This window comes from Scophthalmus maximus, chromosome 17 (genome assembly GCF_022379125.1).
Source record: "Scophthalmus maximus strain ysfricsl-2021 chromosome 17, ASM2237912v1, whole genome shotgun sequence".
Taxonomy (NCBI): domain Eukaryota; kingdom Metazoa; phylum Chordata; class Actinopteri; order Pleuronectiformes; family Scophthalmidae; genus Scophthalmus; species Scophthalmus maximus.
In genome coordinates, this window is record NC_061531.1 from 16,597,140 (window position 1) to 16,614,043 (window position 16,904).

Consider the following 16,904-nt stretch of genomic DNA (forward strand, 5'->3'; position numbering starts at 1 on the left):
AGATCGCCAGCCTATCACAGGGCCACATACAGAGACAAACAACCATTCACTCTCACATTCACACCTACGGCCAATTCAGAGTCTCCTATGGACCTGACCCCATCCTGCATGTCTCTGGACTGTGGGAGGAAGCCGGAGAACCCGGAGAGAACCCACGCACACACGGGGAGAACATGCAAAGTCCACACAGAAAGGCCCCGGTTGGTTTGAACCGGGACTCCAACCCAGAACCTCCTTGCTGCGAGGCAACAGCGGAAACCACTACGCCACCGTGCCGCCCCAGTTGTGATGCCCTCTCTGGTAAATTAAAACTTTTTCACTTTTTCGGGAAAAGCTCCAGCGGCGTCATTACACAAACTAACCCGCGGGGGGGGCGCGCCACAGAGAGCACCACGCGGCTGCCCATATATTCTCGGCCATCCCGCCCACTCCTGTCTCCTGTCGGTAAATGAGCCAGTAAATGTGTTTGACTAGACGGTCAGCGGCGGCGAAGAAAGCCATTTCAACTAGAATGTGTCTGTGCTTTACAGTGTGTCCTCGTCTGTCGTGGACCGAGCCTGACCTTCCACTGCAAACGACAAATTTGAGTTTCTCATGCAGAATGATATACTTCACGGATTCTGAAAAAAAGAGACAGTTGACAGAAATCACGGAACATGATGTCTGCAAGTGTTCAGAGCACCTTCCCGTTTATCTTGTTACCTCCGCCGAGGATGGCAGCAATTTTTTACGACACTTAGTGGTAGGATGGGCCACGGGCCAAGGAAGAACATGTTCCATTTTGGACAGAGGGGCGGATCCAGGGATATATATATATATATATAGTTTTTCCCCTTTCTGTAACTTTGAGAACAATTCATGGGTCTAGAAAATGTGGAATGTGATGTGGCCTTTGACCGAACAGGGGACACTTTATGGTGGCGCGCCACCGTTTTTTCCGGCAGCGCTGATGCGAATGCGACGCGAACGCTGCTTATTCTGGAACCGTTTCGTGCAACAACCGTGTTCAACACGACGTAGCTCACAGGGAGGTCGGGTCCACCTCACGTGACTATATTTAACTCATTCAGAGTTGACGAAAAAGCCCCGTTGTGGACAATATATTCAATTTCTGCGAAGTTCTTCTAACTATTACACACTGTAGCTTTAAATTCAAAAAAAATATTTGCGAATTATGCACATACATTTGTTTGTGTTTCCTTTCTCTTTGTTGGTGTCGGGTTTTAACTTCTCTTCTGTTGTCCATAATTCACTTTTTGCGCTTTACTTGTTACTGTGAAAACAGAATTGAAACAGTGTTTAAATTATTGCAATGTGCACACAGAGGCAAATGAAGTTGGGATGCTATTTTAGGGACTATTCTTATTAGGCATTAACCACACCCACTGCAGCTTCAAATTAATTTAAATTTAAGTGGTGTTTTTTTTGTTTTTTTTTGTCTGGCTGGAGGCTAGTGCCTGCAGCAGGGTCGGGGCCCAGTCAGGTGGGGGCTGCTGTGACTGGACTCCCAGGCAGCCATTCTTACTTCGGCCTTACTTCAGTTCACATCATCCGGCTGCATCCCTCGGGGGGGAGGGGTCAGTGGTTTGACAGACAGGCGTGCTGCTGAAACCCTTTCGGGAGAGAGAGGACGAGCTCAAGGTACGCAGTGCAGGAGAGGAGGAGGGCTTAGGCTTTTGGGTGCTCGCCCCGTAATCGCGTTTGGTTCTTGCAGAGGGTGCGCGAGGGGAGGATGCACACATGCACGGTCACGCAGGCGGACGTGTTAAAGACAATCGGCTCACAAAGCCACACGGCCGGAAACCTATCGAGGCTCAAAGCCATGCATGAAGGACACAGCTGCAGAAATCATGGCATGTCGGGGAGCGTGAAAAGTTGCTCCTGTACTGAATCTCACCCTCTCACATACACATATATATGCAATGTATACATACACAGGTACGTGAGTACTTTGACTCCAACAACAGTGTTGTGTGTATTGAGGAGGGAGAGAGAGAGAGAGAGAGAAGATGGCGTGAGGCAGAGGGAGAAAAGAGGTGGAGAGCGAGGGGACGAGTGCAGCAGTTCTGAAAGCGTTTGGCTCCGTTGGCATAGTTGCCATGGTTTCGAGATGTTTCCATGGAAATGCTAGCTGCCAATAAAATGAATTTGAGGAGGATCTTTGCGGCAGGTTGGCAGGAGGGTGAGAGCGATGCGGGAGAAGGGGACGACAGGAGCGGCGACAGAGCTGGGAGGGGAGGAAAGAGAGGGAGGCCACTTCACTCGCACGGGCGGATGACGGGGGGGGGGGGCCGGGGGTTGGGGGGGTTGGGGTTAGGGCAAACATGGTGAGGGGAAACATGCTATATACGCAATGGAAACCAAAAAGGCACCGAGACTATTTCAGTCTGGACAGGTTGCCATAGTAACCATGGCCTCACAACACAGAGTGAGAGCAGGTAAAAACACAAGGAGCCCGGCTGGTCACTGATTAACATGTATGTGTGTGTGTGTGTGTGTGTGTGTGTGTGTGTGTGTGTGTGTGTGTTCGGGAGACCGCAGGTACAGGAGAGTGTCTCTGAGAGCACATGCATGAGAAAGTGTTTGTGCGTGCGTGTGTGTGCGTGTGTGTGTGTGTGTGTGCGTGTGTGTGTGTGTGTCCGCGGCGCACACAAACTCGCTCTGGAAACACTTTCTGCTAACTCTCTTTCACGGAAGCGGAGCCAGTGGAGGGAGCTGAATGCATTAGCGGGGCGCCGACTCTGACGCACATTTGTTTATGTGTGTACACGAGTGTGTAAGATCACAATGTTTCATACTTTAGCTGCTCCTTCAAGGGGCTAAACAAGGCTTTTAATGTGCACTCAGACGGTGAGCGATGTCTGCTCCCCTGCACTCCCCTGCACATTCTGTCCCCCCCTCCATCCTTCCTTCCTTCCTTCCTTGCATCCTTCCTTGTGCCCTTTTTCTCACTCCATCTCATCCTTCTCTCTCTCTCTCTCTCTCTCTGAAGGACAGAGGTATTCCCACATTTCTCGGTCGCCATGGCAACGCTGCAGCAAGAAGAGAAAGAGGACGCAAGAGGAAGGGGGTGGTGGGGACGTGGGGGTGGAGGGGTGGAGGGGTGGTGGCGAGGCTATGGGGATGTGTGAACAATGCTAATGCTACTTCACTGATCATGGATTGTGTGTGTTTTTTTTACCCCCTCTCTGCCCCCACACCCAAACCAAACACCTGACATCCCCCCTCTCCTCCTCACGCCATCATTTATTTCCCCTTTCTTTCCCAATCGTATCGCTCTCTTTCCATCTTCATTACTCTCACGCTCCGGCCCCGCGTCCCCCTTCTCCCTGTGGTTTTAAAACTCAATCTCCACATAGTGCTGTCATTGTTATCATTATTAACAATTAAGCCCGGCGACTTTGGTATCCACGGCAACGCGGAGAAGTGTCACCGGCTCCTCGGTGAATACCAATATAGACAGGCATCCATCAATATCCCAATGACTCATTATCAGTCTAATGGCGAGGCCGCTGCTGTCACGCCGGACTATAAATAATGTTGTCTCATTAGGCACTGCGGCCGCCGCCGCCGCCACCAGCGGTCCATGCATGAATAGGTCCGATGTGTGTGTATGGCGTGGGTGCAGGAGGTGGGGCGCCCCTGCATGGTCAACGGGGTTCTGCATGTGCACAGGAGCGAGCCTCTGCGGCTGCGCTCAACCGGCGGGGGGGCATTGACCGCGGCCGAGGCCTGGCGACCTCAGCGAGCGGCGGTCGGTGGAAGCAGTCGAGCCGAGGGGGCAGGCAGGCGGCTGCACTGGAGCCTGACCGCGGGGGGTTGACTCAATAAACCAGGTAGTGGAGTAAATAAGGCTCTCGCACTCCCTCGCATAGGTGTTCACGACAACAGGCTCTGCCCCCGTGTCTGCTGTCTCTATCCCTATTTGTTGTTCACACTCTAAAGGATGACACACACACACACACACACACACACACACACACACACACACACACACACACACACACACACACACACACACACACACACACACACACACACACACACACACACACACACACACACACACACACACACACACACACACACACACACACAGAGAGGCAATCCTGCAGGGCCGCAGTGGCTGCTGCCGCCTGTCAGTATAGTCCCCTGTAGCTAATCGATGGATTGAAGACGCTGATGAGACCGAGAGAGAAAGAAAAGAGTGAGGGAGAGATTCACCTCGGCCGTCGCCTCCTTGCCTCGAGTCATTACCGCAACTACTTGAATCGTTTAGCACTGCAGCATGGGGATGGAAGTAAGTGGTGGCGGCGGCAGGGGCCGCGTGCGCACGAGCGCAGGTGGCCACGACCAACAGCACACGGGCTTTTTAAAATGTGCAACCGCGTCTGGGGCCGCACGCCATCGAGCCCGTCGCACCGCATTGGTAAAACGAACACGGCACCTTCCATGTGAAGACAGGGAGAGGAGACGGAGAGCGAGTTGAGGGTGAGGGTGCGGATGGGAGGGTTGAAGCGAGGCTGACTCCACGCAGGCAGCGGCTGTTTGCATGTCAATCATCTCCCGTGTGCGAGGGACCTGAGAGGACTCTTAATTCTGCAGGGTTGCGCGACAAGTCGTCGCGTGTCGATTGCCCCGTCTGCTGGATGGTAATGCATTCATGATCGCATCGCGCCTGTTTGTACAGATCGTCCCCGCTCGGGTCTGGAAAGGCTGAATATCAAGAGATGATTATCCGAGATAGCGGACCGCTGAAAAACACCCCCCCCCCCCCATCTCCTTTGTGACGGTTGTGTTGGATGTCAGGGTCTGAGGGAGCTCTATGGAAACGGATGTGTGGATGCGCAGCCCCGTTGCCGGGGTCCAGACTGGAGCCTGTGATGGCGTCACATCACAAGTCAACATGCTGGAAGAAACACCGCGCGCCACAGAGGAGGCCCTGGCACCTCCTTAAAGAGACGATTTCACTGCACACACACACACACACACACACACACACACACACTCACACTCACACATGTTGGCTGGTGGGCCGGTGTTACATTGGTGCCTCCGCCGGTGTCTCACAGAACATATGCTTGCTCTCGGGGAGGAAAAAAAAAAAAAAAAAGGAAAAGAGACATCTCTTCATGGATAACTGTGCATGAAATAGTGTCCCTGGGTAAATCCTTGTTATAAATTACATCTTGTGTTGTTTGCTGGATTTTTTTTTTTTTTTTTTTTGACCTTCTCCTGGGAAGACATTCTCTGCTCGGTCTCACCGCAAACTGCCGGTGTCACACCTATATCCTTGTACGTGAGCCACATGTGGCCCCAAAGCGTGGGGTGGAAAATTGTATCTCCCGTCATGTACCGCTGTCTTCCTGGAACTGCAACAGGCAGCATTGTTTTGCCGCTTGACCAACATGCACACGCCTCAGAAAGCCAATCCGAGACCCCAGTTTTTTTGCAAAAACAAGATTTTAGTCAGGAAAAAACGTCCACCGGGAACTGATTGGGACCAAAACAAATTGGCAAAAGTGTTTTGGCGTGATAACAACCAGCAGCGGCAGCTGAAACGACGGCCGGCTCACCGCACCTTGACGTCCGAGCACGTGAGCGTGCTTCTTTAAAGATCCAAAATGAAGTGGGAATACACATCTGCAGAGCAGCGTCGTCTCAATTCTATTCAAGAAAATGATATCGCAGGATTTTCTATGGATGAACAGATCAGCATTGTCATGATTTTTAAGTTTGCCGAACCTATAAAAAAACACCTCCGCCAAGGACAGGCCAGTGTGTGCATGTTTTCTAGTTTTATTTTGAAAAGGTCGATTATATTCCCCCCGCACAGTGACTGGTGTCCCTCCCACTGATGACGCCGCTAAATCAAGCTAATCAAAAATAAGATTTAATGATCGGCGTAAATGAAGCAAAATCTGTTTTTAAGAGCCTGTGGCGGATGGTTGATTTGTCCACGAGCGTTCATCCATTAATCTGTCCGACATCAGCGGCGAGTCTGAATTGCAAAGATTTTTCGCACGACGGCGATGATTTGTGTCACCTCTAAGTGTGCGCATGCATCAACATGTGCACAGCACGTTGCACATACGTTACAGCGGCGTGCCGCCTGGATAAAGTATGCAGGGTGTGTCATGGGTTGTACGTGTTATCTGGTCCTCACTCTCTCCCTCTCGGAGTTGCACTACCTCTCCGCTGCGACCTGCTTTCTAATCAATAACTCATCTCTCCATGTCGATTCCCCTCTACCCCCACAGGAAAACAAACGTCCTTCCACAGGACAAACAAAGAGAAGGGGAGGTTGGAGGAACGGGGGCCGGTAAAGAGGTAGGCAGATAATTGGGAAAATACAGTAAACCCAGTGAAACGCCAGAGTCGCCTGTTGCGGTGAAGAGGGCGAGGCGAGCGGTGGCGAGGGAGTGGGAGGCGAGGGCGAGGAGGCGAGGTGAGCCGGAGGGAGAAGGATTGAAAGGGTAGCCATTGGGATGGATGATTAGCCCCTGTCTCCAAGGTTACACTTTACGACTGTATCCCCGCAGAGTGGGAGCGCGGTGGTGGGTGATGTGGAGGGAGAGCGAGCGGGGTGGGGGCTGTGGGAGGGGGGCGACTCGGACCGTTCATCACAACGAGGCCGAATTGAAGAAGACAGACGCACCCTTCTCCCGGCTCTGACCTTCACATCCGGGACTAATGCCAGTCTTGACCTCCAGACGAAGCACGACTCCCAGAGCATGGACACTGACGGCGGCGACGACGCCAACGCCAACACGCCGCGAGCGCCGGAGCGGCAAACCGAGAGACAAACGGCGAGTGGGGGAGGAGAGTGACATGCGACAGGCCCCAGAAGGCGAGAGGCAGGGGGACAAATCACTTAGATTCCAGCCAACTGCAAGAATTGGCCTTTTCATGGGAAGGAGAGGCGGAAGACGGAAGCTCATCATTAGGACGGCCCCTCCCCTTCGTTCCTCCCCCTCTTCAAATCCCCCCTTCCCCTGTCCTTCTATCAGCTTGTGTTCCCCCCTGAGCCAACCTTGCCCCCCATCTGCCCCCCTTCAATCACAACTATCTCAACCCTTACTTGGGCCGGGAGAGAAATCCAGCCGCGCGATCGAGTTGCGGGCTTCGGGCCTCACTGTTTTGTCACACACAAATGGCCGCAGATCTCACGCAGCCCGTTCCGATCTCAAGGACGTGCCGGCTGCCCGACCCTCGGGGTCATGTAGACACTAGTGTCGGTGAAGGGTTAGGTTGTCGGTGAGAATTTTCAAGCACTAATCCGCTTGGATCGCATGCATGGAGGTGGCGTCGCATCGGCGTGTCGAAGTTCCAGCGCACGACCGCTGCGGAACGAGCGCTCACATTTCCCTTCCGCCATGCACTGCAGCGCACGCATCCATGTGGAGAACATGTCGCACTCTTTAGCAAAAAAAAGAAGAAAAACGTTTATACAAATTGCACGATGCTCATGCAAACCCAACCTGGGCGCTCGAACGTGGACTGTTGGCGAGATGTCATGCAAAAGAGGACAGCGCTTGTTTGCATCTCTTGCTGCGGCTGCTCCTCATGCGCACACCCACACAAAGGCTGGAGGAGTAATACATGTGTAACTGGATTACAATAATCTGATTACAGAATTTACTGAATCTTTGGAGGGGGGTAAAAAAAAAATAACCAGCTTTGAGAGAACGAGTAAATGTTTTCTAGTTCACACGTGGAAGCTGTCTGAAGGGAAAGACAATACATCCAAACAATACAGGCAGAATTTAAAATAGTTCTATGTTTTACAGTTCAGTACAGTTTATAAATGGATTAAATATATTTGGCAAAAATAACCAAGTAAGGCAAAAACATCATGCCTTTGATTTCTGAATAAATTGTGCCTTTTTCTGGCGTGTTTCGTTGTGACTGGATCGACACACATGCAAAGTGACTGGCCAAGTATCAAGTCGTCAAGGGGAATGTCCAAGACGAGTGTCCTGTTTTTCAAATTGCATATTGTCCCCATTTGAATGTTACAAAGCCGGCATTGTTCTCAGGACGACAATGTCCGCCCGTCGGTCAGTCCACCACTTTTGCCTAAAATTGAAACATCTCGACAACTATCTGATTGTTTGCCATGAAATTTGGTGCAGACAGTAGCGCCGTCATATTTAGTTTTGGTCACATCCTTGAGACCGAGTCCTCGTGACGTTTAGGCCCTTTGACCTTCAAGATACTTGGCCGTGCAAACCAGTGCACGAGGATTTTTGACCAAGTCGACACACAAGATTCAAGTCTCACAGCATTCAAGACCGGATGAAAGCTACAGCGCTACCTGAGCGGCAAGAGATTGTGTTTCATTCCCGATTACATTATTGAAAACTGGTTAAATCAGGATATTAATAATGTTGCTGATCTCTAACTGAGCTCTAGCTGCTTGAGAGGATACACACACACACACACACACACACGCACACACACGCGCACGCACACACACACACACACACACACGCACACACACGCACACACGTTTTCCATCACTGGCTGTGCTCGGCTGTCAACAGCAAAGTTTAGTGATACGTTTGGAAAAGGCACTGCACTGAAAGTCACATCTAACGCTCTCCGATCCTGGTGCCGCCTTTGTTTTGTCGTCAGCCGGTTAACCGCCGGAGCCCTGATATGAAAATAGGTGAATGAAGCAATTTCTTCCTCAAACATTACAGGAGGAGCTCCGTTAAAACACGGCGAATCAATATTAACTCACCCCCCAACAACCCATACCTCGCTACCCATACTGTATCCCTGCACACACACACACACACACACACACACACACACACACACACACACACACACACACACACACACACACACACACACACACACACACACACACACACACACACACACACACACACACACAAACACACACACACACACACACACACACACGGTAAGCCAAAAAATTGTAACCCCTCACTCAGTAGCAAACCCGCAGCCGGCAAAAGCTAAGTGTTCACTGCAGGCTAAACAACACACACACACACACACACACACAAACACAAAGGCACATACAGGCAGACGTGAGTCGCAGGCGTAGGTCAGCCGCTCAGGTCACGATACACACCCTGCAGCCAGCCGGTCTACAGCCTCAGTCTCCAATCAGCTTTAACTCACTGACACGAGGCCTTCGCCTCACACACACACACACACACACACACACACACACACACACACACACACACACACACACACACACACACACACACACACACACACACACACACACACACACACACACACACACACACACACACACACACACACACACACACACACACACACACACACACACACACACACACACACACACACACACACACACACACACACACACACACACACACACACACACACACACACACACACACACACACACACACACACACAACCTGCGGACAAACACAGTTGGTTGCCGTTGCTGCTCCAGTGATGTAGTGCGCGTGGCGATTATACGCTTGATTTCGGTCTCGGTGATTTTTGTTGACAGACCTACAGTCAAAAATAAGCACCACAATCTCACTTTGAATTTTTTTTGCAAAAACGTTATTTTTATTTCATAAATTTCTCGGTATGGCACATGAACAGAGGTTGAATGTTCTGAAAAAGGATTTGGCACAGAACCTTGAAGCAGAACCAACCCACCCTCCTCCTCCTCCTCCTACACACACACACACACACACACGCACGCACACACACACACGTGACAGTTTCCTCCAGTGTTAATATTCACATCTGTGGTTATAACAGTTTTAAAACACAGTCTTTAGGAAACAATCACAAGAACAACCATAGTCAATATTGCAGAGGAAAAGCCGCGGAACAAAGAAGCAGATGGAGGCCATGTTTAATTGAACAGAGGGAAGGAAATATCAGAAGCCTTGGTTTTTTTTGTTGTCGGGTTTGTTTTCCATTTTTCCTGAGAGAGAATCGCAGCGTTGCAGGGGGCGAACGGGTCCGCGGCAGAGAGCGCGTACGTGCGTTTGTGTGGATCGAGGGGTTAATAAAGAAACTCAAGTTGACATCTAGCTGCAGGGGAGGTGAAAATGGCAGCAGGAGAAGGTGGGAGGGGTACGGCAGGAAGCATGAGGTAGATTGAGAGGCACGAGGGGAAGAAAGGGGGATAGTGAGCACATGAGGTGTATGCGTGCGGGCGACCCGGAGGAGAGCGGCTGAGGCTCCAGCTACATTTCCGAGGGAGAGGGTGAGAAAAAGGCAGCGACGCAGGGGGAAGTCAGCCGTGCTCCCCCTCCGCCTCCCCTGGGTTCGGGGACAGAAGAAGGAGTCATTCCCCCTCCGGCGCTGGGTGACATATAAGCACCGCGGCGGGCCCCTCCTCCTACATGTCTCTTATCTGCGACCGCACGCGGACACACGAACGCGGATGGCGTGCGCACTCGAGTGCACACGCGTGTGCGCACGCAACCCATTCTCGGACGTATGCATAAATATGCATACTTATGCAACTCGTGCAGATATTACACAACGGCGCGGCGCACAGGCCACTCTGTGGACTTGACATATTACATTCATGCACAAACACACACACACACACACACACACACACACTAGTGCAAACGCACTCACACATAAAGACTAAACCCTACATAGATGTGGAGTGACAGAATCTGTCTTCCTCGTCTCTCTTCAATCCATCTCTCCTTTCTCTTTCTCTATTTCTGCCTGCCCCGCTGCCCCTTGTCACTCCATTTCCTTCGGGCTCAGAGGGTGGGGAGGCCCGAGGCGACAGAAGCTGCTGCGCGGCAAGCGGCCGGGTGGGCCTGGCAAATGTGGCACAGCCACGACGGGCCACACAGAAGCACCGCAGCTCGGGCACAACGGAGGCCGCCGTCACGCCTGCTGATTGTCGCCCGTGGCTGTGCACGGACATCAGGGGGTGAAAATGTAACTGGCGAGGTCGGTGTTGTGTCACGTAGACTGCGGGCGGGAAAAACGGGAGCAGGCATGAAATGAGGGTACCGAGGGCCAGGACGGATAAATAAATCAGCACCGATGAGAAGAGCAGCATGCCCCGCTGGCTGACATGTGGGGGCGGAGACAAAAAAGGGTAAAGAAAAATCAATATCTCCAGTAAAAGTTTATTTCATATTGATGACTGTTTACAACTGGCTCCGGTCAAAAAAAAAAAACTTTCCTCACGGGCAGGATGTCGCAGGTCAGATGCAAAAGCTCAGCCGCGGAGACTTATCTGGGCCCAGGGCCCGATTCCTGCTCGGGGCTTCACCTCTCCGAGTCCAAACGAGTCCCGACCCTCGCGGTGGACGTCTGGTCCGGGTGTGGCCTCGTGTCCTCCTGGGCCTTTTGGACAGATAAGGATTTGACAGCTCCACTATCAAAACCGCCGGCTTATATCCATACGGCCGTTGCTCGTCTCCTCGCTGCCTCCTCTTCGACGCTCCGCTACAGACCTGCATTTGCACTTCAAAGCATTGCAATGTACTCCGTGGCCCCCGCCCAGCTTCAAACAAATATCAGACACAGCAGAGTGTGATTGTGACGCCGAGCCAGGCTGCCCATGAACAGTAAATCTGGGAGTCGGGCGGCCGCGGAGAGGAGAATGCGCTTTCGTAAACTTAACTGTGAGCCTGTCCTCCGAGGGGAGCGCGGCTGCTGGGTCAGCACATCCTTTAATAGTTACATGTGGTTCAGGACAGTCCAATACAGGTCCCCCCGATTCAGCACACATCACAAAAATGTTGTTTTGTTTTTTTTCCACAGCGCTCCAGGGCCTAAAGTTGCTCCCGGAACAATGTTTCCAAATCCCAACACGGGCCGCAACATCCCCGATTGTTTTTTTGCGGTCTGGTGAAAACCTTGCATGGCCCCGAATGTCATCTTTGCAGCATCTAAGAAAGACAGCCTTCTTCTTCTTCTTCTTCCTAAAAAGGGAGTTTCGCCAGCACAAAGGGGCTGAAGAGTTTTTCTCGGCGCATATAGGGAAACAGAATCAATCCGCTGGTGTTTTGAAGACGGAGATGGAAGCTTTTCACATGATTCTGTAAAGCATTCATGAGAATGCTCCGCGTTAAGCAGCGCTCCGGCTTTACCATTCTCATTAGTCGCTGCATTTCAAATTGCACGGGGGCAGCGACCGTGTCCCGTTTCACTACTTCAGTGACTGTGTGGGATTTTTTTTCTCTGTTTTTCTCCTGAGCCGCGGCTCAGAGGTCCGCTGACCCACAGCTGAGTGACACAGAGGAGATAGTCATCTGGGATGAGACACAACTCATCACTCTCACATCACGGCCCACACATACTGACAAGCCCCCACTCCGACTCCACGGCGGCTCAAAGCTCGCATGACGACCGAAAGGGACACCTTGCGACCGACGACGACGACGTGGTTACCGGGGCAACAAGGAAATAAGCCACGTGCTAATGCATTGGCCCTTCTCAAATTAAGGAAACCTTCACAGGGTATAAGGCGCGCACACACACACGCACACACACACACACACACACAGACACACACACACAGACACACATGCATGTGCATGGCGGCGGTAAAGAGGTCTGCGTCAACCTCCACTGCACTCCGCTGCAAACAGTTCAAGAAAGCCCCACCTCAATCAATAAATCACTCCATCAGTGACAGTGTGTGTGTGTGTGTGTGTGTGTGTGTGTGTGTGTGTGTGTGTGCGTGTGTGTGTGCGTTGGGTGGTGTGTTTTGTTCAGTGTGTTTGGTCAGATTTGATAAGTGGCTGCAGGGGTTGTTTTTAACCACAGTGATGACACAGACAAATGTCTGTGCCCATCTCATCCAAAGCTCCAGCGTGAGCAACATTGCAGTGACAAAAAACCCCCCCAAAAAAACTACTGTTCACTCTCTCGTAACGTGACCGAACAGTTTGACCCGGGCATCTTCAAACTGGTGCCATCCGATCGGCCTCGCACCACTCGCCCCCTTACTGACAAACATCCCACAGCAGAGACGCGGCGCAGCGGAGGCCAGGCCGAGCTGCTGGTGGGAGAGAGGGGCCTCAGTGACGCAGTGGCCCACAAAAACACCGCCGCTCTCGACGGGATCGCAGCCGCTATCGCGTGAGCCGCGGCTCGCAGACCGCCTCGACGGCTGTGCGCGAAATAATTGCACTAACGATGCACGTGATTCGCGGCAGTGCGATGTTCTCGGCCTCTGCGACGCGGGTTGAAAATTAGCGCTGGTGCCGGAGCGCATGCATCATTGACACCGCGCGTATCAATAATGCAGTTAGCTCTGCTGTCGCCTCACTGCTATTTTTAAAAGGGAGGGGTGACAGAAAAGAAATTAAGCAGCGCGGAGCTCACTCGGGGCTTGTACTGCCGAGGTTAACACGTGTGCAACACCGCCCGGGGGGACCGGCGCGAGTGTGGCCGCGGGTTTCTGACACCGCCGGCCACAGAGGGCATCGGCCCGACTCCGGAGCGCCCTCGTGTCTGGGCTTGCACAGACTTCACCCTCCACGGAGCAGACAGAGAGCGAGAGAGAGAGAGAGAGAGCAAACCATTTAATGTGCATCATTATGATTATGACGAAAAGTCAAATCACTATCAAAGAGATTACCTACAAATACAGCCACTGAAATTGCACATTAAAAATCACTTAGGCTTCACCCAACAGGTGTTACTCTCGCGTATCCCCGTGGCCGGGGCAGAGACGATAAAGAAACAAAGCGGCGCAATCCGAAATGGGAACGCTGGCCTTGATTAGCGTGGCTGAAGATGTGAGGTAAACAGGAGCTGCCACCAGGGCCTTGACCCCTTGACCCCTCCTCAGAGGGATGTGGTCGGATTGACAACAGAGCTAAAGGAGCGTGGGGGCGTTGTGTCGAAGAGAGAGGTCGGCCTGATTGAGCAGAATGATTTCATCAGTTGGGCTTATTCCAATAAGGAGAGAGAGGGAGGGAGCGAAAGAGAGAGAGAGAGAGGAGATGGGGGGGGGGGATCCTGTTTTTACTTTGAGTGTCAGTGAGAGGATCATAAAAGTAGCCTGAAGCAGAGGGAGACAGAGAGAGCTGGTTTAAACTGGGGATTTAAAATGGAGGTCTGATCGCCCCTCCTCCCTTTTCCCCTCCTTACACAACCCACCTAGTGTAAGCCCACCTGAACACACACACACACACAGGCACGCACGCACGCACGCACGCACGCACGCACGCACGCACGCACCGGGCAGTATTGCATCAACAATGGCAACTTCCTTTGCCATAAACAGCGTAGCGCTTCACATGAAGTGTTGTGTAAAGCAAAGAAATCCGGACAACAGACATTTTATAATCCAGAGCTACACACACACAAACGCACACACAAACGCGCACACACACGTGCACACAGGTGTTTTTCTCCTATTCCCTGAATGGGCGAACGAGCGGGTCCCTTCCTGCACAGTAAACACAGCACTTCCATTAGAGCGTTGGTCGTGTGTTCGGCGCTCTGTGACTCAGACACTGCAGCGCCGTGACTGCATGTCTACGGCTCAACCGATGCTCTCGCTAACACCGAGCATCAATAACACGGCCTCTGGTTTGTGCCACTTCACGGGTGCTATATGGGGGCTACACAGTGCATTCCAAAGTGACGAGCGACTACAGGCGACGGGCAGGGCACGCAGTGCCGGAGGAATTGGGGGCAAATAGCTTTTGTAACAGTCCTTGCTTTCAGCCACTGATGTGTACGTACGTACACACACACACACACACACGGTCAGATGAATATGTAAATAACTTGTGAGAGGGAATATGGATCCCCTGTGCTGGGAAAGGAATATGTTAATGACCGGTGCAGGGCTATGAGTGTTAATCACAAGTGTAGGGTGCATAAATGCGTTCAGCATTAATTAAATGCATGGGGGGGGCATGTAGATCGCATGACTCGTTGACAGACAGTCGGTGGTGTTAGAAATAAAGTCGGTGTTGTAAACAAATCAAATACATAAACACGGATCATTATGAAGGCAAAATTACCTGGCAAAGAGAGGGGAGAGAAAATAAATGATCTTTGGATGCTTGTGCACATGAACAAAATCCTATAGCGTTCTGCTCTCGTCTGTTGAACATTTGAAACCCGAATCGAGACGCCGTGATAAGGGCTGCTGCATCGGCAACAGTTGCCAGGGAAACCTGATGGCAGGATGCTGAGGGGTCGGGGGCTGGAGGAGGGGGAGCGGCGTTTTATGTGAGGACACGGGTACAATGCTGGGGTTGATTTGCTCCCTCTGAAGGAACACTAGCCGGCTCGTCGAGATATGGCGCCATCAAAGGGAACGTGACTGACAAGGGGGTGGGGGGACAGGGCGCTGATGGTATAACGCCGTTTGGCGCATTAGCCAAAGTGTGTAGTCATGGCAACGGAGGTGTTGACACAGCGCAATCGCACTCGGAGCACTGCGATGGTGATGACATTCAGGAAAGTGCAGAGCGAGTGTGAGTGAGCTTGTAAACCAGAGCAGAGTGTTTCCTGTCCCCCTGTGCAGAAAAAAAAAAAAAAAAGGACCTAGGGACCATTTTCACATTCGCTACATCTCCTCTCGAGGAGAGCCAACGGGACACAGAGAGTGATACTACAATTAAAGTTGATTGGAACAAAGGGGGGGGGGGGGGGATGCCACCAAATTTCACAGACTTCCAACTGCCATTTTATGTGCCAGGTTTTTTAATTTTCAAAGTGACCTCTGCCAACAGAACATCTCTCATAATTATAACCAGTGTAATTAGCTAATTATAATAACAATAACAATATTACAATAAAGATAACACTTGATTTTTAAAAAAACACAAAATAATAAAAACTAGATAAAAACCCAAAATGAAAAAACACTTATAATAGTTTTTTTATTTTTTAAAAGAGATCTATAAGGTTCTATATATTTTTTTCTTCATTTAATTGTCCTTTTTCTTTAAAAAAAATGTATCACCCAACCACTGTATACTGTACTGTATGTCACCTTCTCCCTCACTAAACGAGCTTCGCTTACCTTTAAAAATGCTCGGCAACGCCTGTCGTCCATTTAGCTCCCTGCTGCCATGAAATCCACTCATACACGATAACACCGAGATACAGTTGTGAAATTATCCTCTGCAAAGGAGCAGTCTCCATCAAAGGTTCATGTCCTGTCTGTAATGCGTGAAGACATGAGGGGTCCCGGCTGCATCCAGACATCAGAGCAGGCGAGTCAGTGGGCGCCGGACGGCAGGAGCCATTTCGAGGAGCCAGGTTATTCCCCCCCCCGGGGCACGTGGAGTTCACTTAGTGGTGCGATGAGTCCGACCCACTGCCGTCCATCAGCTGAAGTCCAACAGGATCAGTAATTAAACAACTTCAGTGTCATATACAAATGAAAAAAAAGAAGAACTCCGCTATTTGTGGGCACAAGTAGTAATAATAATAGTCATTTGAACGATAATAATGATAACACAATAACAATAATATGTCATATGCCATTTGTGACAGATCTTATATGTTGAAACCGAATGGTGATCAAATCTAGAATCTGTTTTTTAGAGCGCATGCTAAACTAGCATGTGCAACTTTGTCAGTAATATGTACAGTAACATACTGTTGATCATTTAACGTGTTGATCATTAAATGGCCATTATAACAAAACAAAAGCCTGTTATCATTATTACCATCGTGATCATTATTTTTAATACTGTCGCCGAGCCGGGTACCGAATGCCGAGGAGCTGTAGTCGTGTTTCATATTTTTCGCGGTGGAGTGTAAAGATCTCCGATGACCCTGTTGATGTGAATGCGACAGGAAGGGGGAAAACCCTTTGTGCGGCTACAAAAAAATGTCGAGACCAAAATAAATTCACTCCAAATTCACTTTTCCAGGGTTTTTTTTCACCCCCGTCCCAACGGATG